Source organism: Euphorbia lathyris, chromosome 6, assembly GCF_963576675.1.
Source record: "Euphorbia lathyris chromosome 6, ddEupLath1.1, whole genome shotgun sequence".
Classification (NCBI taxonomy): Eukaryota; Viridiplantae; Streptophyta; class Magnoliopsida; order Malpighiales; family Euphorbiaceae; genus Euphorbia; species Euphorbia lathyris.
The window spans coordinates 81,599,916-81,611,892 of NC_088915.1; positions in this window are offsets into that span (position 1 = coordinate 81,599,916).

The window sequence follows — 11,977 nt, forward strand, 5'->3', positions numbered from 1 at the left end:
GTCCCCAAGTAAACTAAAAAAACTAAACCCGCCATCTCAAGCAAGCTAGAAAACTTTCCAGTTTGACTAGGTGCTTGACACAGTTTCGAGCATCTGTAATTACATGCATTCGGAAATACAAAGTAGAGACACGATATCCAAAAGCCGCATTTCAATTATCATGGATCATAGTTTTAAGCAAATGGACACATGTTCAATTAAACGAGTTTAAGGGGATTGCTAAGTAAAACACCTCACCATAGGTAGTTCACTCATTCACACAATTTTTGGTGGCTAAGGTGTTTACTCTCGGCTTATGTTCTTGCTTAGGATTACGTTGATTTTGCACGTTCATCCGAGTTCCTCTACTATACTACATGACTCCGATGATATCAAAAACAACCTCTAATTGGGGTTGTAATGTGGTTAGAGGGTTAAAGGTACAACAAAGGTTAAAAGCTCTAGCGCTACAAAAACAAGGTTAAAATGGCTTTAGCAAATACGAAGTGACTGAGCTTTTTATTCATCCCTTATTTTGGATTTCTTTTTGAGACGTTTTTATTTTTAGGAACTGGGGAATGAAGTTCTTCCCTTTTGTTCGCCAAAAACTTGATGATTGGCGGTTGTCGGGATTTATAGAATTAATCTACTCTCCCCGGCAACGGCGCCAAAAACTTGATGATTGGCGGTTGTCGGGATTTATAGAATTAATCTACTCTCCCCGGCAACGGCGCCAAAAACTTGATTATTGGCGGTTGTCGGGATTTATAGAATTAATCTACTCTTTTTAGGAACTGGGGAATGAAGTTCTTCCCTTTTGTTCGTCTCTTTTCTTTTCTTTTCTCTCTTTTTCTTTTTTTTTCTTTCATTTTCCTTTCTTTCATTTTCTGTTTTTTTTTTCTTTCTCTTTTCTTTTTTTTTCTTTTGGGATAGTGATGCTCATTCACTTCTTAGTCTTTTGGCTTGCTACTATAATGCCATAAACAACGATAAAGCGCTAGAGAAAAACAAAGGCTCAATTCGAGCTTTGCAAAAACAAAGGTTAAGAAGCGAACCGAATTGTGGTTCGCAAAAACGGGTTAGAACGAAAGAAAAATCTACAGACTACAAAAATGTTGGCTCAAAGGGGCTTCCTAGAGTGGATGAAAAAGAAAAACAAGGTAAAAAAAAGGGTTAATTCTAATGAGGCTGATTCATCGTTTATCATCTCAAATCATTGCATGTAGGTTCAACACAGCATTAGGTGAAAAATCTGTAATCTTCCACAAGTCAAAGAATTCACACAAAAATGTCAAGAAAAAGAGCTTTTTTGATGTTCGCTCTTAGGCTCAAATTCAGCTCACAATTCTTTGGGTTTCAATTTTGTGTTTACTAGTTTTCCCCAAACTCAAGTTTAACATCACATGCCTTCAATTCTTAAATTATCTACCTAAGTAATGATTTTAGCATTTCTTCAAAAGTAGGGTCTAAATGCAAACCTTAGCTCATGCTTTTACAGATACAAGAGTTGTGTCCTACACCTAAACTAGTTGTCATGCAATTTTAGATTCGATACTCAGCCCTTAAAGACAAATAACGAAGTTTAGATTCGAAGGAGGTTCACGGTTTTAGGTCCTAAACATGCAAAACCTAAATAAAACTCGGAAAACGCAAAACTAAACTAGACACGACGCAACAAAAATTTAAAAATTATACAATTTTTGTAAGTTTGTCTACCCCTCCTCCTCACACTAAAAATATGCAATAAGTTCCAACATTGCATCTAAAACCATCAAGCGCATATGCAAAAAGTTAGGGTGGAGAAGACAACTTACTAACCAAAGTTAAAACAGAAATCTATAATTGAATTAAAAAAGAAAAACAAACCTAGAAAAAGTTTAATCCAAACTTGGGTTGCCTCCCAAGAAGCGCTACTTTATAGTCGGTTAGCTCGACATGGAGTTCCTTCCTAGGTGTAAGCTTCTACTCGCGTTAGGAACTCGAATTCCTTAACAAACAATCCGTACCTACAAAACGGATTAGGGGCCTCAAATAAGTTTAATGAAAATAAGCGGCCAAATTTAAACATGTTATGGAAAAGTTTGATTTGCTCCCTTTTGGATTCTCTTGGTAGGTCGAAGAGAATGAAAACTTCTGAACAAGGAGTAAATCCAAACTTTTCGAACTTTTGTGGAAAAGGTAGTTGATATACACAAGCTTCGATTTGATCGTTTATTTCTATCACATGATTTAGAATTTCAGATTTTGAACCGGGGTTGCTTACCGCTTCCGGTTCTTCACTTACCTCGAGTGATGCATGTGATAGTGGACTTGGTTCTACCTTTTTGTCATTCCTCAAAGAGATGGCTTGAGCTGATTCCCTTTGTGGGATTTCTATGTTTTCCTTTATGCTTGGGAGAGCATCTCGGGATTGCTTTTGCATCTCTTGGTTTATTTGAGCCAGTTGGTTGCTCAAGTCCTTGCAAACCTCCTCGTTGATTGTAAGTCGGGCTGATATTCCTTTCAAAAGGGACAGCACCTCATCTCGTGAGCTAGAGGGTTGTGGAGGAACTTGGCTTGCTTGTTCGTAAGGGAACATTCCCAATTCGTTTTCCCTGTGCTCATTAACAAACCTATTTGGAGGCCTCAACATGTCAGGGTTCCCGTAGGACAGATTTGAGTGTTGAGGTCTCCTCCAATCACTACCATAAAAGCTATAAGAATTGGGGTTAGATTTATACCTTTGGTGATTACCCATAAAACTTACGCTTTCATTGGTGTTGAGGCTCAGATTTGCCATCAAGATATCCATTTTCTCATTTAAGTCGGCCATAGAGGGATTGGGAGCCTCATTCTCCAGGGTATGAATGTATTGTCTTGATGGGATAGTAAACTTTTGAGCTTGCCACTCGACTTTTTCTTGCCAATTCATTGATCAGAGAAAGCTGAGAAAAAGTGAAGTTCTAGCACAAAAGTTGATAAGTAACAGTATACAGATATGAACAAGTATAGAAACGTATAAAGAAATCATATATCAACAAGCATAAACGATATAAACAAAGATATTTACAATGAATGCCTAAACTAACAAATCAACCTTTGGTTCGATATTGCAGAAGAAATAAATCCCCGGCAACGGCGCCAAAAACTTGATTATTGGCGGTTGTCGGGTATTTATAGAATTAATCTACTATTCCCCGGCAACGGCGCCAAAAACTTGATTATTGGCGGTTGTCGGGTATTTATAGAATTAATCTACTATTCCCCGGCAACGGTGCCAAAAACTTGATGCGGCCTCTTGCGAAACCTCACTAAGGGATAAGTGTACCCCGTCGTTATCAAGTAATAAATTTCCGGTTTAAGTCCAGGTTATCGTCCACAGGATTTATTTCTGCAAGTACCAAGCTACTCGATCTCGAATGTTATCTAGGCTTAAGGGGTTTGAGTTGGTTTTGTTTAATTAATCTACTCCTAGGTTGGTTTGCACTAATTCTAATTAAGTTATCTAATTCTAGCTAAGTTATTCTAAGCCTAACTAAATTACTCTACCCCTAATTAATCTTTTACCAAAGCAATTAACTGAATGAACATGAAGGAATACGATGATAACAATGATAGAGTGTTTAAGCAATTGAATTGAAACTAAGTCGCTTATGTCCAAGGCGATTAACCCGACCTATCCTCCTAAAGTCCCTAGTTCGTGATTCCCTTGTAAGGCCGAAACTAGCTCTAAGGCTCAGTAATTTGGGCTTAATCTTCTATAGGGTCGTCAATCCTATAGGCACTGACTAGGTCAGATTCAGCTCGCAATATGTGCCAACCTAATTTTGGGATTATCGAATGAGTTAAACCAATCAGACAAAGCGTAAGACAAAGATTAAAACATCAAAACAGTTGAATAAACAAAATCTATATTATATATCAAAGATGAAGGAATTGTCACGAAGTTACAATAAACCTAGAATTCATAGCATGTATCAGAGGCTAGACAGAATATAAAAGAAGAAAAATCCCTTTCAGGGAACCTGTCTACCAATGCAGGCGTCTTTCTAGGATTTAAGGATGGAGCTTGAGTAATCCTCGGTGAACGGAGCTTCGGAGGTGTCTTCAATGGAGGTTTGAAGGTTATGGAGGAGGTGGAGAGGATTTCTCAAGGTGGAAGCTAAGCTAATTACAAAAGTAAAAGATATCTAATTTACAATTGGAAATTCCTATTTATAGCCGCGTCTCGGGTCTCGTTTTGACCTAATTTCGTGTCCTTGTTGGTGTAGGAAGATGTGGGGCCGAACGTGGCTTCGTGGGGGCGGAATTGGTCTTTTTGACCAATTCCCGCAGGTCTGCTCGCCGAGCAGAATTGCGACAAGCAGCCCCTGCTCGCCGAGCAGGCATAGTCTGCTCGGCGAGCAGGCCTCCAGAGGCCTGCTCGGTGAGCAGAAATGGCCCGGGGGGCCCTGCTCGGTGAGCAGAAATGGCCCGGGGGGCCCTGCTCGCCGAGCGTTTTCGCCCGAAGCGCGCTCGATCCGTGCCGGATGACTTCTAAACCCTTTTTCGTCCGAACTTACACCTGCACACGCATAAAAACTCCAGAAAACATTAGTCCTAAAGCCAAATTGATCCGTCAATCGCGTATTTTGAGCAAACGTTTCGTTTGGTGCGACTTTTGACGGACCAATTAGCTTCAAAAGATAACGGAATTCTAATATGCGTGTTATTTCGGCCGTATTTGCCTAAATTGATCACAAAACGAGCCTAAACGACGAAAAGTAAACATGATGCTTCCAATTTCTAACTAACTCACACAAAAGCATTTAAATGCGAGAATTGCTCGCTTATTAGTCAAATAAACCCAAAAACCGTCCTAAAACCGTACCCAAAGATAGGGGTTTTTGACCCCTATCAATACGTCACGAGAGAACAGTACGCCTCTTAACAGTACGCGTATGGGACATGCTTTGGCATAAGGGTTGTACCTTCCGACTAGTGCCTACGACACTGAAGAAACATACGAGGTACACTACCATGCATAAGGTATGCTAAGGCAAAGACGCATAGGATACGTCACGACATAATGGACATGCCTCCTAGCTAGCATACAAACGACACGGTGAAGACGCGCGAGATGTGCCAAGGACGCATAGGATGCGTCCCAACACATAGGTACGACAAGGCAAAGACGTATGGGATATGTCACGACATAACTAGTATGCCTCCTGAATGACACGCGACACTGGGGTCGACTCTTTCTCACTTTCCTAATAAACACGTCCTAAATCTACGAAACCTAGAATGGCTGCACGCAATGCGATTAGCATGCAACGCTCTATATGGTATGATTGCAATGATTCGTTAAGCATAGAACGCATTATAACTTAAATCTGACTCGACTGATGTACAACAAGATATAAATCTATACAAACAAACTAGTTAGCGAAAATCGAACATAATGCGTAAGTAGATTGCAATAAGAGAAAGAAAACGTTAGATAACAATCACAATCATCACATCATCTCTCTTCCATCCTTATTTCTCCACACACTCGTTGGTCCAAGTCTCTTTCCTAGGATTTTGGTATGGGCTCACATCGTGGTCCAGAGGATGCGTGATGCCGTCGATTATTGCGGAAAAATAAATCATTCACCAAACAACACAATTCGTTTTAACGCATCAGCATTCAGTGACTAAGATATCGACCAAATCGGATTGTCCTTTCGAATAACTCGTCTTCTGTTATTTCGTGAGACGCATTAGTTCGGGTTTTGATTCCCTTTTGAGCATATTTCGGATTTAGACGCGGTACGAGTTATTCTTCTGGTTCAATCGTTCGTTATTGATAATGACCCGTTCTTTTTTATTCGTGTGGGTTCGTGTCTCGATTTTTGGATTACAATGGGATTTTTTTGGATCTATCGAGAGACGTAACCACGTGTTTGTTTAGTGATGAAATCACTTTTTATTTTAAGGAACAGACTCATCGCGTAACGTGTTTGTTTTTAGCGTTAAGAATTCGTTTGCTCGTTTCAGCTACGTGAAAAGACGGCGAGTCTTATTTGAGCGCACGATAATCTTTCGGCTAGCAACAGTTCGTTGTTCTTCCCAATCCACGGGATATATCATCTTAGTGTTGTTATAGAAAATCAACGTTTCGTTGAATCGCATGCTTATTCAAAGCGAGGATATCACCGTTCTCTTTCCTTAAGCACGACTTAAGCAAACACGTACATCGGGCCATATTTCTTGCAGTTTTGGTAACGGTCGAAATGATCGAGTCGTTAGTCAAAACCCGCAGTCTCGTCCATATGGCGCAATTATATGGTTTGGCTTAATTCGGCTTCGAGATTTTAAACGGGGTATACACTCGTTCGAGGCACGCATTCAACGACATTGGTTTATTTTCTTTAACTACTCTCGGGATTGAAATATATCGTAGACTCGGAATGATTTTGGTCGTTTAGTTTTTTCTTTTCTTTTATTTTCTTAATCACCTTTGCGGACACATCCATTTCTCTTAAGAACGACACGAGGCATAACGTAAAAAAGCTCGTCTTTTATTCGGAAGGGACGGGCTACTTGTGCGAAACTTTTCACGTTATGATAGGGTCATTCAAGACAGAAATGTTCTGCATTTTCGTTTCGTCATGATCTCGTTTTATCCCAACTTATTTAAAGAAAGTGAATAACGGCTACTGTTAATATAGTCTTTTGTATCGAGATGTAACTATCCTTAACACCGAACTGATTCATACTAATACGTGCTTACGTCATAACACATTTCCTGAACATGTGCCTTCGTCGGGACACCGAAAGGGACAAGGTGGGTCGCACATGTTCATTCATGTGAGATGACTAAGTCGTCTTTAGTTCAAATTGTTTCGATGTTTTAGGATAATTAGTATGTCGATTCACCAGTATATATTAACACATCGTCTCATTTTCTTTACCTACTTTAGGATTAGACACGTATCGTGGCGGTTTGAAAACACGAATTGATTCATTTATCACATCAAAAATAGTAACGGGTAATATGGAAACTTCTAAGGCTACTATATGCTGACACGGCTGACCGCGGGACCTCACAGGACCGCACAAATTCGCCCCTAACGAATGGATGGGGACCCTTTGGCGCCTTACTGTAAGGGGGAACTTACACTAGCCTCTTTCGAGCGACGAATGGACTCTCGCTAGAGGTTTCGCGGAAATTACCCAAAGGGTTTGCAATAATGCACATGAATGCATACGAAAAGAAGTAAAACGATCCGTCCCCGTTAAGGGCTTAATACACGCCTTCCGGAATCAAATTTCTCGCTTCCCCAGCAGAGTCGCCACTTGTTAGACGAGGTGCCGCGGCCTAATCTCCCGGGCGGACCGGGGGGTGGACAACCTCATGGCGACGTAAGCGGTGATTGGCGCCGAAAGCAAGCAATCGTGGAATCAAGCTGCTCGGCAGGACCGGAGCTCGGAGATATGGAAGAGTCGCCACCCACGAATGGGAAAATGAACACCGATCCCTTGCGGGAGACCGGTGTGGGTTCGGGAAACTTAGGTACGAGCCGAGAAGGCTAGCTCCTTTCCGGAGAAAGGCTACTAGGCACCCCGACATCGCCCGGTTATGAACCACCGGCCTCCTACTCAGCATGTTAGGCGATAACGGACCAATCGTATACTTCTTTAAGTTTAAAATTTATTTGAAACCTTTTCTTTCTCTTTTTAGAAACCGTTTTGAGCATATATTATTGAAAAGCCACATTAGTAAAGAATCACCCATTTATATTATACATACACAGAGAAGGGGGAAGAAAGAAGTGGTTTACGACTTTATTTAAATGTCATGTTGTGTGTTTACTCTATACCAACTTATTTCCCCAAAACGAGTTTATTTACATAGTTCGCACCTTAATCGTCGTTGGAACGATTTAGGTGTGTTTTAAAACCCCGTTTGATGAAGTTCACCCGAATCGCCGTTGGAACGACTCGAGTGTTTGAAAACGTTAGGATAAAAACCTTTTAATAGGAAAACATGATTAAACATACAAGTCAATTTTATTTTGTACAAACCCTTTAAGAAAATGATTCAAAAACTCTATTATTCACAAAGAAAACGATTTTAATTACAATGTTCGCTTAATCCGCCTTTGGAACGGATTAAGGTTTTAAAACGTGATGTTTTGGAACCAATTTTGAAATATTAACTAAAATAACTCCATTTATTTACATTAGGAACCTCTAAAAATTCATTAGTTTAAATGATTAAGTTGAAAAACTCTCTTTTTGTGATTTATTTTTCCCTTTTATTTAATGGACTTTTCACCTATTATAATTACAATAATAAACCCACTTAAACCAAGATTCATACTCAAATAAAGCCCATTTGAAACATGGACCCCTAAATGGTCCAAAAGAATAAAGAAAGTATTTTAAGCATATATATATACATCCAAATCAAAAGAGAATATGAAAATAAGAGTTAATAAAAAAGAAACTATACATATATGAAAATACTAGGTACAATATATCTATACTTTAAAAGAGGTGAAAATAGTAAACAAACTTCATAAATAAGAAAATAACATTTATCCAAAATAATTTCATTTAATAAAATAACCCAAATGTCCCAAAACTACATATATACATAACTATTATAGTTTTAAATATCAAAAATAACATATACTAATATCTATTAATTCTCCCAAAATACCCAAGTAAATAACCTTCGAAATAAAATCTAATATAACTCAAATGAATAAAAAGAATATATATATATACATATACTTATATTTAAAATTGAATACAAAATGACACGCAAACATCCTAAATAATTATATAGACTAAATATCTAAAATAGTTTGAAAAACATATATTACATAATTATATCTATATATATAAGGGTTAAAAGCTTAAAAGTTAAGAAAAAGGGACTGAAATGGTATTTTTTACGTTTTGGCAGATTTACCGACGGAAAATTCGTCGGTAAACAGCAATTAGTGACAGAAATGGCAAATTACAACAGCACTCCAATTATTTTCAGATTTATTCAAAAGCTTTAAATTAAATCTAATTCAACCGCTTTGGATTTCCGAACTACCAAAAATGGATCATAGTCAATAACGGAAGTTCCTAAAACGATGTTTTTTTATTTTAAAACATTATTTGAAAATTTCTTTTAGATAAAAAAAACTTATAATCTCAACGTTTTTCGATACCCGAACTACCTTTTTATCGGATCATGGTTCGTATTGGGACATCAAAACGAGGTTTTTTATTTTAAAACAAAACCGAATTTTATTCAACACGAAACGAAAATTAAATAAATACGCTAATTAAATAAAACGTGACAAAATAAATGAATAACTAAATAAATAAAAACTATAGCATAAAAATAAATAGAAGGAGAAGATAAATAAAATAAAATAAAAGAGTCTAGTCCTCGGATAATACCTTAAATTCGGTATCTGATAGTCGAAGCCGATTGATTCCACGAGTTGCGATCTCCCGTTTTTTATATTTTTTAGTAAAAATTTAACTTTAGGAACTTTGGAATTTTTGAGAAAAAAAAATATTTTTCTCAAAAAAATTTCACTTTCCCTCTCTAAAAATGTTTAGAGTGAGAAAGGCTCCAAGAAATCCCACCTCCCTTTCATTGGGATCCGTGCCCCTTATATAGGAAAACGGGTCCCGGAAACTTTGGGCGACGCCCGAGAAAAATTGGGCGTCGCCCAAAGCCGTTGGGCGGCCGTCCAACAATAGTTGGGCGGCCGCCCAACGATTGTTGGGCGGCCGCCCAACGATTGTTGGGCGATCGCCCAACGATTGTTGGGCGGTCGCCCAACAGCGTTGGGCGTCCGCCCGACGCGGTTGGGCGCTCGCGCCCCCCTACCTTTGGGCTTCCGCCCAACGCGATTGGGCACTCGCTCAACGGCCGCCGGGGCACGTCTCGCGCCGTCGGGCGTGCACGCCCCGCGGCCGTCGAACTCGCGTTCCGCGTCGTCGGGCGTTCACGCATCGTGACCGCCGAACGCGTGTTCCGCGCTGCCGGTTGTACACATCCCGTGGCCGACGAGCGCGTGTCCCGTACCGCCAAGCTCGTGCCTTACTCGGACACCGAGCGCGTACTATTCATGGTTGGGTGCGTGCGTCCGACAGACGTCGAGCGCGTGCTTCGCGTCGTCGAGCGTGCGTCCGACTGTCGTCGAATGCGCGTCGGCCGCCGCTAAGCACTCGCACCGTGCCGTTAAGCATTCCCGAGCTATCCGATCGACAACAGCGGCCGACTGTAACTTATTTATTTTATTATTTTTGAAACTTTCGGAATCAATCGCTTCAACCGTCTTGTTTTCAGGTTTTCATCACAGGTCCTCCGACTCGGTGTCTACAGTGGGTCAGACGCTTAGGGCTGCTGCCGAACGGCAGCAGCCCAACCTCGGGCCCGGCCCGAGACCCACTTAATTTTAAATCGTTTAAAATTAGTTTTAAATATCTTAAATATATATGTTTCAGAAATTAATAGTTTTATGTTTTGATTATCGAATGAAAAGTTTATTTAAAAGTTTGTTTTACCTATTTGTAAATCAAAAGTATTAAATGAATTGAAATCAAAATAATTGGGACATGCATAAATTAAAGTTTTGTATAGTTGTATTAATCTAAAAGGTTAATATAGAAGATACGAAACTATTAGAAGTAAAATTGGATGAAAGTTAATTTGATGTGTTAATGTGATTAACCTAAATATTACATAAAGTATTTATGTAATCAACCAATTAAATTTATTTAATTGAATCTATGCATGTTTGGAGTTATGGACATATTTGGACCCTCTTTTAGTCTTTTGGTATTTTTGAAATAGGGCATGCGAGTCATGCTTTTCTACTATCTATTGTAATTTCTCCTCTCATCTAATTCCCTTCAAGTTAATTGAAGTTTTCTTTAGTAGAATAGAAATTAATATGTAATTTCAAGGCGCCATGGAGAATACGGGGGACCTAAAGAGAAATATGTAATAGTTAGTATTTCCCTAGGTTTGGCATTTTATTCCGTCTCTGGCTCGACGGAATAATTTAGATGATATGTCCATAACGCCAATGTATGTGTCTGATGTATGCTAAAGCAAATCAAGGCTAAGTTAAATTAAAAGTTAAGTAAATAAGCAAGTTATTAAATTGGTTGCCCCTCCCTAATATTATAATTCAGCCGTCAGTACTGGGGGCCTTTGGTTTGTTGAGCAAACTCAAGCTCGGGGTCTTATGGTAACACCTGAATTATCGAAAATCATTTTTCATGAATATGGGTGTAGACACCGAGTCGGAGGACCTGTGACAAAAACCCGTAACAAGACGGTTGAAACGGTTGGTTCCGATAAGTTAAAAAAAATAATAAAATAAAAATCACGAGGGGGTCCGTAAGGGTTACGAGTGCTCAGCGACGTTGGGCGAATGCCTAGCGACAGCCGGCGCGCGTCCGACGGCAGTTGGACGCGCGCCCAGCAGCACGAGGCGCATGCCCCGCGGCAGCTGGGCGCGCACGCCCAACCTACGTTGGGCGGACGCCCAACGTCTGTTGGGCGCGCGCCCAACAGAAGTTGGGCGTTCGCCCAACCATTTTGGACGTAGCCCGACGCCCATCGGGCTACGCCCAAAATATTTTGGGATTTGTGCCTATAAAAGGTGTTGGTCCCGTGTGATTAGTTCCAAGGGGGGGTTAGGAACTAATATAACTTCTTTTCGTTTGATTGTATGCTGACTTAGTTATTTTGCAAGTTGGTCAGCTAAGCTTTTGGTCAGCTTGGCCAGATATGCTATAAGACAGCTTTGGACGGATATTGACTAAAGCTGTTTTATTTATAAGTTAGATATTGACACTCTTAGAGGTCAGCTTCTAACTCAGCACTTGAAATTACTCAGAGTCAACTTTAAACAATTTTATATGCTGAGTAAATTTCACATACAACACATGCACATATATATATTGAGAGAGAGTTTAGAGATTACTCAGTATCACTTATCCTGGTTCGGCCTCTCCGCCTACG